Here is a 14,541-nt window from a genome sequence, read left to right on the forward strand (position 1 = left end):
TTCACCCTCGCCTTCTTCCCCAGCCGATCGTTCGACTTTCGACTGACTGCAGCCGTCTCTGCTAGGTCGGGAGTTGATTTTGGAGGGAGAGAGAGCAGGGAGTAGTCGCTGGGCATGAGATGAGGAGAGTGAGCTGAGTAGGTTTCTCGATCGCGATTCGGGAGTGACGAAGAGAGCAGAGCGGAATCGCGTGTCGTCGAGAGGGAGGGAGGGAGAGAGAGCAGGGAGTAGTCGCTGGGCATGAGACGAGGAGAGAGAGCAGAGTAGGGTTTCTAGATCGCGATTTAGGAGTGACGGAGAGAGCATAGCAGAATCGCGTGCTTGGGAGGGAGGGAGAGAGAGGGGAGAGTGAATAGTGAAGAGAGATTGAGGGAGGGCAGAGAGCGCGTCTCACGAGGGAGGCGGGAGGAAAAGAGAGATCGCGAGCGAGAGTTCAAAATTTGGGCTAATGGGTGGGCCCGCTTCGGACACGTGTCGCACATCCGAAAGAGTTGGATTTTTTTGTGACACTGGAGAGAGAAACGCGCACTCGTTTCAATTTTTCTGAGAAGTGACCCCACAATTGTCACGTGTCGCACTCAGACTGGTGAGCTGAACCACGTCAGACTTACCAAGTCTGTACGCAATATTTTCTGAAAGAAAACAGAGACCTCACTCCCGTCACATCATCAACTCCCTCCCTCCATTCCTCCTCTCTGTTCTTCTTCGTCGTCTGGTGTTTTCTTTCCTTGTTCTTTGTCTCCTCGAAAGCTCGGGTTGGAGAGGATACTCAATTTTCGAGGTGATTCTTCTTCTTCTTTTATTTTTTTGGTGCATTTGGCTACCCAATCCGACCTCATATTGTGCTCTCTAGGACAAAATAGCACCTTAGCTTCAGGGAAATTAACAAGCAACTCTTTACATATTGACACTTCACAATCTTGAGTAAAACAGCAAGTCATGCTTCGTGGGGGGTAGAAAACAGATCTCGGGGGAACTCGACTCTTCATTTCGAGGAGTGAGTAGATAATTAAGAGCTTCAGCCATAGCCATGGCTTCGGCAGCCAAAGCAGATGACACAGAGAGACCCTTTTTTTGCTCCTCCATCCAGCAATGTCCCGCCGAGTCACGGAGAAACCCAAGCCGTTGCTCCTTCCATCGATCCGGGGGTGAAAGCTACGGAAACATGGATGGTAAAGGTGCGACCAGTGGTTTCCGAGCTATTTCTGCCAAGATTCCTCTCGATCTGAACCGTATTTACTGAGATCTGCTATCTTTGAAAGGTTCTTAGTGAGTTTAGGGCTGAATCTACAACTTCGTTCGGTTCGGGTGGGTTTTTTTTCTTTTTCTTATCTTTCTAAAAATGACTTAGTTCCTTGCTTTTTCAAAATTCCTCATAGCACAGAAGCCACCGAAGCTAGCGGGGTTGAGGTAGATTATCATCTGGAAGAAAATATGGCTTTCTTGAAACTACTTGTTCCATTGAAAGGCTTCCGTCTACTTCTGCTTTCCAAATTCCTCATAGCACATAGCAGTCGTCCAGGGGGTTTCCTTTGGATAAACAATTCTGGTATTTTGGTAGAAAAGCGAATCCCTTCGGTGTAATCTTGGCAAACTTTTGTCATGTTTCTGAGTTAAAAAAAAATAAAATTAAAGATCTCAGTGACAAGACTCCCTTTTTTGTTATTTTGGAAAAAAGGTGCTGTTTTTCTTTAAGATGCCACTTTACACTAAGACTTACTTCGAAAATTACCTCAACTCTTCATGTTCTGAAGCATTTCATTTTCGTCTTAATGGACTTTTTTTTTCCAGATTTCACACCAAAGACACTTTTTATGCAGTCCTCAGTGCAGATGAATACACATTTTGTTTAAAAGCCCTTTTCTTTTGTCGCGACCTAAAAAATAAACAAGTTAATTTTCGGGCTAATGGATTATCAGGTTAATTAATTAACTAACCTAACTCGGACTCTCCCAAGTCCATACCAAATCGCAACTTAAGGTTCAAATAATTAACATGCAATGTGTTTTGAATTTGGAGTCGCCACTAATCATTTTCGGTAGGTTGATTAGAAACCTAAATAAAATAGCGGGAGAAAACTATCTTATTTCCGCGAACCGTAGATTTTGAATTCGGGGATTTGGTTACGCTAGATTACTCTAACGCCCTTTCGGTACCATTTTCATGAAAAATATTTGATTTGGCAATTTTGATGGATTTTACTTGAAATTCAAAGATGCAATTTTTTTGATTTTTTCTTCTTTTTTATGGGGATGTAAAACATTGAACTTTGTACGATATACACCATGGGTGATTTAGAAAGAAAGAAAACGCAGCCAATCACGAGTATTTATAAAAATAAATTAACATGTAATAATGCTAAAATTTGGAACACGTGGCATGTCTAAAATAAACAAACAAATGTTCAAACCAAACGATTACATTTTTGTAGATCGAGATGGAAAGGATTACCTTCTATTACACAAAATCTTACTCATATACACGTTATAGTTCCCTTCAAGATCTCGGAGCTGGAAGAACGCGGCTGTCGTCGAAAATGGCAAGCAATGGCGTTGTTGGGTGGCGAGAGGCGAAATATGTGTCGGGACTCGTCGAAGATGATGCTCGACTAAAACTCTTTTCTTCACTCTCGAATTTTCTCTTCTGATTTTTCTCAAGAACTCTCTTTTTCCTCTCTAAAAATTTCTCTCAAAAACTCTCTCAAAACTCTCTCAATTCTCTTCCACTCCCCCCTAAAACTCTTCTCAAGAGCTCTCTACCTTCTCTATCACCAAAATTCTCCTCCTCAATTCTCAAGAACTCTCCCTCTTTTATAGCCAAATTTCTCCACCCTTCATTCTTCATCTTCATTTCTTCACCTTCCATTTTCATCTTCTCTTCTTCATCTTCATTTCTTCACCTTCCATTTTCATCTTCCCTTCTTCATCTTCATTTCTTCACCTTCCATTTTCATCTTCCCTTTATCACCTTCCCTTCTTCATCTTCTTTTGGTATTTGCAATACGATCCCCGAAGTTCCAAGTATTTGCAATGCAGTCCCCGAAATTTTAAGTATTTGCAATACAGTCCCTGAAGTTTCAAATCTTCTCGGTGTATTTTTCCATCCCGTGCCTAGTCTAGACGCATGCTAAATTAAGTGTTCTGCTTGCCCAATTATATGCCAATGCAATGTACGCTAAAAATAAATATGTGAGATGATTTTTATTTAGAACTAAAATTAGTTCTAATTTTTATGCAAAAAATAGATTAGTCAAAATTTAGGCGTCAACATCTTTAAATACCTTTCAAGTAGTCTTGGCGATTTTTTTTAATTTTATTTTTATCAATAAAATGTTGAAGGTCTCGGTGAGCAGACTCTTTATACTTGTAAAAGGTGCCGTTTTTCTTGGCAACTCTTGGTTAACTTTCGCAATAAAAAATCGAAGATCTCAGTGAAGTGAAGGACTCATTATTTTTGTACACGTGCCATTTTACATTGAAAGGTCATATTTTACACGAGATTTCTTCAAAATAACTGCATTTTTTCATCTTTTGAAGCATTTCAGTTTTTGCAAAGTGGGTTTTTCATCCTCGCAGTCTATTTCCAGGGCGATTGAATGGTGTGTGGCTTTTCATGAGACAACTTTTTCCACTGAAAGGTCTCCCTCCCTTCTGCTACGAATTGTCAGACAAAAAAACTTTCCGCAGCCGCTTGGACACTCCATACAAAAATGGACACTGCTCTATTGCGAGCCCCACCTGTCAAGCAAATTTTCAAAATCCCTCTTCTCCGTCTCCGTTAGTTCTTTCCCCTCTTTTTTTTTTTTTTCCCCTGTCTCATCCCGAGAACCTGTTCTCTCTGGCGTCTCCCAATACTCCCTTTTTTTTTTCATTTTTTTTTCATTTTCAAACCCTCTTCACTTCACCTTCCTAGCGGCCGAGCACCCCATATTTTCCACGAACGCACTCAAGTGCAGTCCCCCTCTGCATTCGTTGGCGGCATTAAGATCATGCTTGCGTTTGTAACTTCATTGTCCAAACTGTGCTCCAATTCCTATCCCTGAATTTGTTGCTTTGAAGGAAAGAAAATTGCAATAATGGATGAGATTAGGATTATCTGTTCAGTGATGCTGTTGTTAGTAGCTTATTGTTAGTTCCCTTTTGGGAGAATCAATGATTATAAGAAGGTGCTTTAGTTAAGTTTGAGGATTGTGATTACAACGCTCTGAAGGTTTATCGTTAGTAGTGATTTTGTTGCTAGAAAAGTCGTACTCATTGAGTTATTGCTTGATAACAAACTGAATAACACTACCTTTGCGATCGCTGGTGCTGCAGTTTGATGTCAAGTTTCCTGCATTAGCTTGCTCTATGCTCGGCCTTGATGCCATGGCTCACAGCTCAGGGGACTCTGTTCCATATGTGGCCTTGGTATTTTGTTCAAAGCCAATATTTATAAATCCCTTTCAAGTAATCTTGACATCTTTCTCTTACGTTTTTCATTGAAAATTGAAGTTCTTGGTGACAGTAATCGTTACTTTTCTAAATTTTTCGTTTTTCTTTGAAAGTTAATATTTTACATGGGACTTCTACTGTAATAAACTTTGGAGTTTTGAAGCATTTCATTTTTAACTAATTGTTTTTTCTACTTACATCCATTTTCCAGGGCATTTAAGTAGTACATGCCTTTTCTTGCAAAAACTTTTGTACTGAAAGTCTTTTTTCTACTATGATGAGCTTTCACCCCAAAGACTTTTTATGCAGTCCTAAGTATAGAGGAATTTGTTTGGATATAAATTTTTTGTATTTTGTTTCAAAAAGTATACTTTTTGAATCCCTTTCAAGTAGTCTTGGCATCTTTTGGTTAAATTTCTCGATAAAAAATTGAAGATTTCGGTGACCAAACTCTTCATTTTTGTAACAAGTGCCTCTTTTCTTTGAAAGGTAACATAAGACTTCTTCCAAAATAACTACAAGTTTTCACCTTTTGAAGCATTTCATTTATGACTAATTGGTTTTTCACCTTACATTCTATTTCCAGGTCAATTCGAATAGTTAATGGCATCTGTTGCAACTACTTTTTCCCTGAAAGGCTTTCCTCTACTGTGGTCTTAATTTTTTTAGCCTTATGGCTTTTCTTGAAACTACGTTTTCCCTGAAAGGCTTTTTTCTACTATGAGTTTTCACACGGATAACTTTATGCAGCCGTTAGTGCAGTGGTCTTTGTTTGATATGTAATTTTGGTATTTTGTTCAAAAGCCAATGGCATCTTTTTCTTGTCAGATTAAATTTTTTGTCCAGCAAGGTAATAAGTTGTTTGTTACCTGAAAGCACTATTGTTACCAAAAATCATTAGCAACCAAATAGGGATATTGGCTCCGTATATAATTCAATCAAGACGATCGAGATAAAAATGACTTCTTCAATTCTAGAATAAACTTATAAGCACCAATATTTTGTATCCCAAACCTGTTTAAAAGTATGGATCTCCATCCATGAGTTGGCATAATTTCGAAGAAACTTCAAGAGGGGGAATGTGTCAACTACCGATCAAAATAATTAAACTACTCGATCAAAATAATTAAACTACCAAACAAAGAGGTAGAGTGAAATCCATTCACTTGCGACATGTCATTATGGATGTTCAAAGAGGTCATCAAAACTACGGGATCGTTGCACCCATGTCTAGTATTCAATTTCTATGTGAATAGAAGGAAGATGTGATGAGAAGCTATAGAGCTAAACAAATCCATCGCGTGCTTCTACGAGGCATTTGCTTCAAATCAATATTAACACATATGCATCTTATAAAAACAAGGATATTAACAATTTGTAGGCATCATACAAGTTCCAAGGAAGGTACATTTAAAGCTTGACCAAATATTGCGATTACGTAAGATCTAGAAGTACCAAGCAAATCAAATAGACGCATTAGTGAAATTGTGCATCAGGGTGATTAAAATTTTGTCAAATAATGATTTTTAGAATAACATTATTTTAGTATAACCAGTGCGAACACATTATCTTTTTATCTGCTTGGTGCGAACACATTATTCGAGAATAACTTATCACACTTCTACAATAATAAAATGAAATGTCGTAGAATGTAAGATCAGAGGCATATAAGGGAGAAGGAGAATCTGCAGTTGTAATTCCTAATTCAGCATTGAGCTTCAAGACAACAAGTTTATCTAGAAGATTCTTGGTCGCCTTAGGATCAGCACAATTTTAGAAATCATTATTAATTTGGTGGAGAAAAAGAATAAGTTCATGAGGAAGTAAAGTTAAGAGCCTCAGGAGTCGGTGCCAAGCTATCATAAGGCCCAAAGTGGGCCGCTGTGGTTTACTCCAATCAACTTGTCGCACTTTTTGATTGAAAATGCATAGTCTCGAAATAAGTTAAAAGCCAAATTAGGAACGGAGAAAACATGAAAATCAAGATGAATGATCTCAGTTGAAAAGTGCAACAAATTGAGTGGACTTTGGACCCTTATGATAGCTTAACTTTACCTCCTAAAGAACTTGTTCTTTTTGTCCGTCAAATTTTATCATTTGATTCCTAAAATTGTGTATATCCTGCAGCGACCAAAAGCCTTTTGAACAAACTTGTTGTCTTAAAGCTAAATGGTGGATTACAAGCTACAATTGGAGATTTTGCTTCTCTCTTGTATGTGATCTTACTGATGCTTCACTTTAGTATTGCCGCAAAAGTGAGATAAGTTATTCTAAAATAATGTGTTCGCACCAAGCAGATAATATGTTCGCATTGGTTATTTTATGATAAGAATATTCTGAAAATCATTGTTTGGCACAGTTTTAATCACCTGATGCACAATCTCACTCATATGTATATTTGATATGCTTGGTGCTTCTTGATTTTATTTAGTTGTATTATTTGGTAAAGCCGTAAATGTAGCTTCCTCAGAACTTTTACCATGTAGAGTTGTTAATAGAAGCTGTCTTCTGTTGTGAGGCAAATATCTCATAGAAGCACACAATGGATTGGCATTTGTAGACTTGATAGATATGCAAATGGAGGTAATATTCTAATTTTTCATGTGACGCGTGCATTTGTTTAGCTCTATTGCTTCTGATCACATCTTCATTTGTATAGAAATTAAACCCTAGAATACCCATGGTGATACGTCGGAGGTAAATGGATCTCAGCCGCCCTAACTCTTCATTTGATAGTTTAGTTATTTTGATCGATAATTGACACATTCCTTTTGTTGAAGTTTCTTTGAAATTTTGCCAATTCAATATGGAAATGCATATTTTTAAAAAGGTTTGTGATGCAAAATATTGGTTAGCTGTTTATTATCTTATAAGTTTATTCTAGAATTAACTAACACATTTTTATCTGCAGAGCCAGTATTCCTATTTGGTTGCTGATGATCTTTTGCCGCTGCCCTTGCAAAAGATGGACGGGGAAAGATGGGTGCTAAATTTTCTCAAGGGTGCCGCTGCCCTTGCCACATCCAGGTGTCACAACTTCAGAAGGGTGAGTTGATTTCGGAAGGAAATCCATAAGTTGGGGAGATTATTTGAGGTTGAACGAAATGATTTTTATGATTTTTGGTGGGGTTCTTTTTTTTTTTTACATCGAGGTTTGGCAAATCCAAGGGAGAAATTTATTTGAGGTGAGTAATTGCTAGTGTCCCGATTCTACAAAGAAGAAATAACAGAATAATTTCTGGATTGATGCTAGTGTCATGCTTTCTTAAGCTTCTTGATATTGATTCATAGGTTCCCTGAAGGAATTTAAAGGGCAGACATGATATACGGAGTAGAGAGAAACTTAGAGTAGAATGATTTTTTGGAGTATCGATTTCTCTAACTTCTGAAGCGAGGAATGATTTCTATGATTTTGGAATATTATTTGAGCTTGAATCAAAATGATTTTTATAATATTGTGGTGATTATTCGGGATTGGTTTTTGGGAAATTTCGAGGATGAATTTGATTTGTGGTGAGTAAATGCTAGTGTCCGGATTGTAGAAAGAAATATGCGGCAGAAGAGTTTTGGATTGATGCTAGTGTCTTGTTTTATGCCTTGATTTCGAGTAATAGGTTACTATGAGAAATTTTGAAGTTCAAGTTTTCTAAATTAATGGGTAACATTATATGCTGATGTTAGAGAGACGCAGTTGAATAACTGTTGGTGTTTGTGGAATGAGTGATAGCTGTAGATTTGGGCGACTCTTGGAGCTCCACATCAGGAGACTTTTATAATTGCAGCTGATTATTTGAGATAGGTGTTTGGCAAATTGCAAGGATTAAATTGATATGTGAGTAGATGCTGGTGTCCTGATTTCAGAAAGATATAGAGCAGAATTATTTGAACTTTTGCTTTAGTGCTGAGAAAAACCGTGGAGTTAGTGTTGAAGACAGGCATTAAGTCTTCACCGTGATTGAGTACCAAATTTGGAAGGAAAAAAGTGATAAGTAGCATTTGACATTATTGGTGGCTTTAAGTGCATTATTTAACGCTTGGTGGATGTTCGTAAATTTTATGATTATTATGAATTTTGGGGATTACTGGAATGATTATTAAGATTTTTGGGGATTTTAAGGTTAATGAATGACGAAACTTTTAGGATGAAGCTTCATTTAAGGGCGTATCCAGATTTCGAAAAGAAATATGGAACAGGACAATTTTCAGTTCTTCATGTCCACAACTCTTTTGAGGCTGAGTTCATTAGAGAATATTTCCTATAACTTTTGTTGATTATTTCATGTTGATGCTTCTCAAATTCCAATAATGAAAAATTTGGACACCTAACTTGCCTGATCTCTTCGACCAAAAAAAAAAAAAAAAAATTCCCAGATCTCCTTTACTTAGCAAAGACAAGTTTGGCAATTTATGAATTAATCCAGCCACGGTGCCAAATGATTGCAACTTAGTTTGAAATTTGCAGTCAGGAGAAGTCTGTCCATCACGACCAGTATGTTCTTTTCTTAAATGATGTGGACTACTTGCAGGTAGGATGGATCTCCTTTTTTTTTTTTTCCTTACACTTCATTTTCCTGAGAATATCAAGAAACTTTATTGAGTTACTTTTGGAAGATAACCAAATTCCAAAGTCACGTGGTTCCTTTGATTTTAACCCATAGTCGTCGCTCATTTCATTTTGACCGGTTGGCTAGTTTTCTGTCTTTAGGATAGTTGCCTTTTGCCATAGACATGCATATGAGTTTGTACCTAAATTCCCTCTGGCTAGTCTGTTAGATTGTCCGGCAGGAGTTGAGGGAACTAAATTTGGGGATTTGAAGAGCCATAAGATTCGGTAGTGGTCTTCTGCAGTTATGTTTGCCGAAATTCGTGGATACAAAAGGAGAGCTTACGGGGATAACTTGTGGGTGTGGTTAAACAGCTGGAGGAGGATGAATTGACATTAAAATGACAGTAGTCTTAGTGTGGACAAAGTAAGAGCCGAGTTCCAAGATGACAGATATGGTGAGAAGCGCTTGGAGCCTCATGATTTGAATGAGGAGGACGAATGTACTAGGATGTTAAACGGAGGAGAGAAGTTTATGAAATCTGTAGCATTTATGTTTATAAGCTTTTCCTCTTGCAATTGACCTTCGAAGCACCTTTGGCTCGGTTGGAGCGGCAAAATTAAAGGACAAAATGATGAAGGATTTTTTTTTTTTTTTTGGGTTTAGAGCTAGGATATATGTACAACCTCGTTATTCTATTGTGTTTAGATTGGAGTCATAAATGGGATTTCATTTATGCTGCTGTTGTACAAATACATAGGGAGTCTCTGTTCGTAGTCCCATGTGTTTCTTGCTGAGTTTTGCTGGCCAAGGTCTTTCTTTCTTTTTTTCCCATTGAGCGTGTATGAAGCATTTTAAAATTTTTCCCCTCGCATTCTATTTCTAGGTCAAATTTAATTAGTATTTGGCTTTTCGAAACAGCTTTTTCCATTGAAAGGCTTCTTTCTATTGCTAGTCTTGACTATTCACACCAGAGACACTTTATGCAGTCGACACTGCAGATGACTTCCTTTTGATGTATAGATTTTAATTACCATTCAAGTAATCGTAGCATCTTTTTGTTTGAGTCTCAGTAAAAATTTGAAGATCTATCGTTGACACTCTTTATAAGGTTGTATTTTACAAAGAGACTTTTTCATCAATGACTCTTTTCACTTCGCATTGATGACACCTAAATTTTAGTGATATATTTAGTAATTGATTGCATAAGAAAATGAAACAAAAAAGATATTATTAAAGGGTATTTTTCTATTAAAAAAAGGGTATCTACATTTTGATTAAAAAAAAAGGGTATCTACATATTAGGAAAATTTTAATTAGGCCCACATAAACGCCATCATAATTGGACTGACTTTAGTAGGAGCCTCGGAGCTTGATTGAATAATCTGGACTATACCTGCTAGATCAGAAAATTCGGCCAAGCCAATTGAATATCTTTTGTAGCCAAATTTGACACATGAGGAGCACATGACAGTAGCTAAGTAAGAAGAGATTGCGTTCTTGACTAAGATTTGGGTCAATAAATTCAACATCTTTAAGAATTTTGATCATCAGGAAATAAAAAGTGATACACCACAAATTCTTAGTAGGAAATATTACATGATATACAATTGTCCATATAATGTGACTTGAGTTGATCATGTGGAATCCATGGGTCCACCGTTCAAACTTTTCTAGATTGAAAGTCAAATTAGCAAATTTCATTAACTTGAATAAATAGAAAGATAACATTGGTTATTTTAATAAAGTCTAGCATCTAAGGGTGCGTGTGGTAATTTTTTTTTTTTGGGGGATAAATTCACTTCAGAAATAGTTTTTTTTTTCATTTTTATTCCTTAGATGAGTTTCTAAGCGGAAGAACGCGTTTGGTAACTATGAAAAATAGAATAAAATAAGAATGGAAATGTTTTTTGTACAACTTTAAAAATATTATATTGACGATATGGTGATCGGTGGCGATAGTCACGGCCGGTTCGGTGGAACCGCTGGTTCCGGTTCGAGAACCGGCGGTTCCGGTTCCACGAAAAGGTGGAACCGGAACCGGCCGTGAAAAATGGCGGTTCCGGTTCCGAACCGGAACCGGCGGTTCCGGGCCGGTTCCGGTTCATTCCGATTCATTTTTAATAATAATTTTTAAAATAATAAATAATAAAATAAATATAATAAATTATAAATTATAAAATACAATTAAATTGTACATTGTAATAAAATATGGGAAAAAAAAAAGAAGAAGGAATGGGCTTGAACTTAATGAATTATCATTAAGCGGCCTACATATCTTCTTGGGGATAGAAGAATCAAAGCCCATGTAGTTCTTTTTACCTTTGAGAACCCCAACTTACCTCATCGTCAATCGTCGCTACCCGTTGTGGTACCCGTGGCGGTGGTATCTCCAACATCATCGCTAAAAAATTCGTGTTCACGATCTAACTCTTGGTGTCGATATTTCGCCCTCGTCCAATCGCCGACACAAGCTTGAGCTTCCACAGAATCCGGGCTTAATCTTGAACGGCGAGAGTCCAAAATTAATCCTCCGGAACTAAATGCTTGTTCAACTGCAACCGTTGAAGAAGGGGTTGCTAATATTTGACGAGCGATGAGGGCGAGAACTGGATACTCGATTTGGTGACTCTTCCACCACTTCAAGATTTCGAAATCTGTACTATGTTCTGCATCACGAAACTCAAATTGAGTGGTTAAATATTTTTCTAATTTAGAAATATTACCTGTTGCCCCTTTTTTTTTTTTTTTTGCCTACTCTTAAGCATATTATACCCTCTACTAAGTGAACTACCACCTTCGCTACGTGAGGCAGTAGATTGTAAAGATCCGGAATCACTTAAACCATATCTACTACAAAATTCTCCATATAATGCTACTATAGATTCTTTAACATGTCCTAATATATTTGAAATATCTATTGAATTATCCAAATGTAAACAATCATGATAATACACATTCAAATAATTTTGTAAACCGTCTAATTTAATACGTGGATCAAAAACAATACCAACTAAATAGACAAGAGGAATTTGCAAATAATAATGCAACCATATTTCTCGCATTACTAAAATAGTTTGACCTAATTCGGTATCTTTTTCATATTCACTAAAAACACTACTAATATTAACACACTCTATTAAAAATAAATGCGTTGTAGGATAATAAATACCAGATAAAGTCTTAGTAGCATCATTAAAAATTTTCAAAATATCTAAAATTTTCTTGCAAACGTCCCAATGTTGAGGAAGTAAAGTAATTTCGGGAATATTTTGTGAAATAAACATACATAATAAATCTTTATATTCAAAAGTTTGCCGAAGCAACTCGTACGTAGAATTCCAACGAGTCGGAATATCTTTTGGAAATCTTCTTGGCCTTCTCCCATTTTGTTTACAAAATTTTCCCCACGATTTCATACATTGGGGACGACTCCATAAAAATTTAATTGCACTTTTTATTGGGGCGAGAGAAGTGTCAAGAGTTCGTAAACCATTTTGTACACATAAATTTAAAACATGACAAGCACATCTAATGTGAAAAAATTGTCCGCCAAAAGTGGGTTTGCAAATATTTTCTAATTCGGGAATAGAAGCGGTATTTGCGGCGGCATTATCAAAACCAATTGAAAATACTTTATTTATTAAATTATATTCTTCTAAAACTTGCCTAATTATTCTATAAATATTATGAGCCGAATGGCTTTCATCAAAAACTCGGAATGCAATAAGTCTTTTTTGAATCATCCAATTGTCATCTATCCAATGACACGTGACACCCATATAAGAATGAATTTGCCAAGGATCACTCCAAATATCGCTACCTATATGCACACGTCCATTGAATTCCGCAAAAAATTTTCCTAAAGATTTTTTTTCCTTTTTTATAAAGATGAAAAACTTCGCGTTTAAGAGTATTTTTTGGAATAGTTGGCGCTATGGAACCAACGCAGTATTTATCAAATATTTCATATTAAAATTTTCACCAGTATTAAACGGAGCATGATCAAGGGCAACATATTCACCTAATGTTTGTTTATAAAGTGCTTCAGTGAAACGAAATAAAGGATGAGGCTTAGAAGTGGCGTACCCGGAAATTTGTTGTTGCGTATTGTCGATCCCCGCTTGCGTTGGATGTTTTTTCGTCAAATGCCGACGGAATGTTCCGTAACCGTCTCCTTTCATGAATTTATAAGTTTGCGAACAATATTTACATTTTACATTATACTTACCTTCGACTTCATCACGTACCTTGTCGAAGTATAGCCACAAGTCCGATGTATTATCTCGGCCCTTCCGTTCCGGCTCATTTGCCGTTGACGTTTCTTCGACACCAGTGGGAGGATGAAGACTTTCTTGTGTTGGGATGTGCTCGACGTTCGGAATCGGGACATAGTTGATATTATCGTCGTCGTCTTCCCAACTTGCATACTCACGAGGATCGTATTCATGAAAGGGATACACGGAATCTCCCATAGCCATCTTGCCCTTGTCGGCATTTCTGCTTCCACTTGCCATTTTTGAGAGAATTGATCGGAAATCCGATTGAGAGAATTGAGTCGGGATTGAGAGAATTGGGAGAATTTGAGCGATTTGAGAGGATTTCGGAGAGAATTCGAGAGATTGTTCGGAGAATTTGTGACAAAAATGAAAGGGGAATCATATGCATTTATAGGCAAGAATCATTTTTTTTTTATTATTTTTTTTTTAAAAATTGGAAAGCAACGGCCAAATTGGCCGTTGCACGTTGGCAACGGCCTAAAGCCGCGCGGGGGAGGGGGGCGGGGGGGGGGGAGGGGGCCCCGGGCGGAGAGCCCAACGGCTCTCCGCCCCCGGCCCACTTTTATTTTTTATTTATTTTTTTTGCGGTTCGGAACCGGCCCGGAACCGCCGGTTCCCACATTTCCGGAACCGTGGGCCCGGTCAACGGGCCGGTTCCGGGCCGGTCAACGGGCCGGTTCCGGGCCGGTCAACGGGCCGGTTCCGGGCCCAAATGGCCCCCTCTAGGTGGCGATGATCGCTGGTGGCGGCGACGGGGATCGGTGATTGGTTGCGGGGATGACCGGTGATTGGTGGTGGTGACCGGCGGCGGCGGGGAGGCTACCGGCACTAGACTTGTGATTGTAAAGATGAGCATTAAGTTCACATCGAACTTGTTTTATTGAAATAATATTGTTTCTCTTTGTTCTCGGAAACAAAAGAGCTACTTCTTTTACTTCTTGTTGCTATTTCAAATCTATTCTTTGACCACTCTCATCTGTTCCTAGGAATAAAAAAATCAATTGACATACACAAATGGATTTCTATTCTTTTTTTGTTTTGGAGAGCAAAAGAATAGAAAAATAGAGAATCAGAAATGTTACCAAACATGTCTTGAATTGAAGCTTTATTAAAAGTTCATAGAACACATTGAACAAATTAAAAGTTTTTAAGGATTAAAATGTACGTTGGGCTAAAAATTCAGGGATTTCGTTATATAAATTAAAAGTTAATGGATGATATATTTCACATTGGACCAAAATTTCGAAAATATATATAATTGCTGAATGTGTTTTTCTAGATAGGACA

The sequence above is a fragment of the Rhodamnia argentea genome, chromosome 2 (assembly GCF_020921035.1).
Source record: "Rhodamnia argentea isolate NSW1041297 chromosome 2, ASM2092103v1, whole genome shotgun sequence".
NCBI classification, from domain to species: domain Eukaryota; kingdom Viridiplantae; phylum Streptophyta; class Magnoliopsida; order Myrtales; family Myrtaceae; genus Rhodamnia; species Rhodamnia argentea.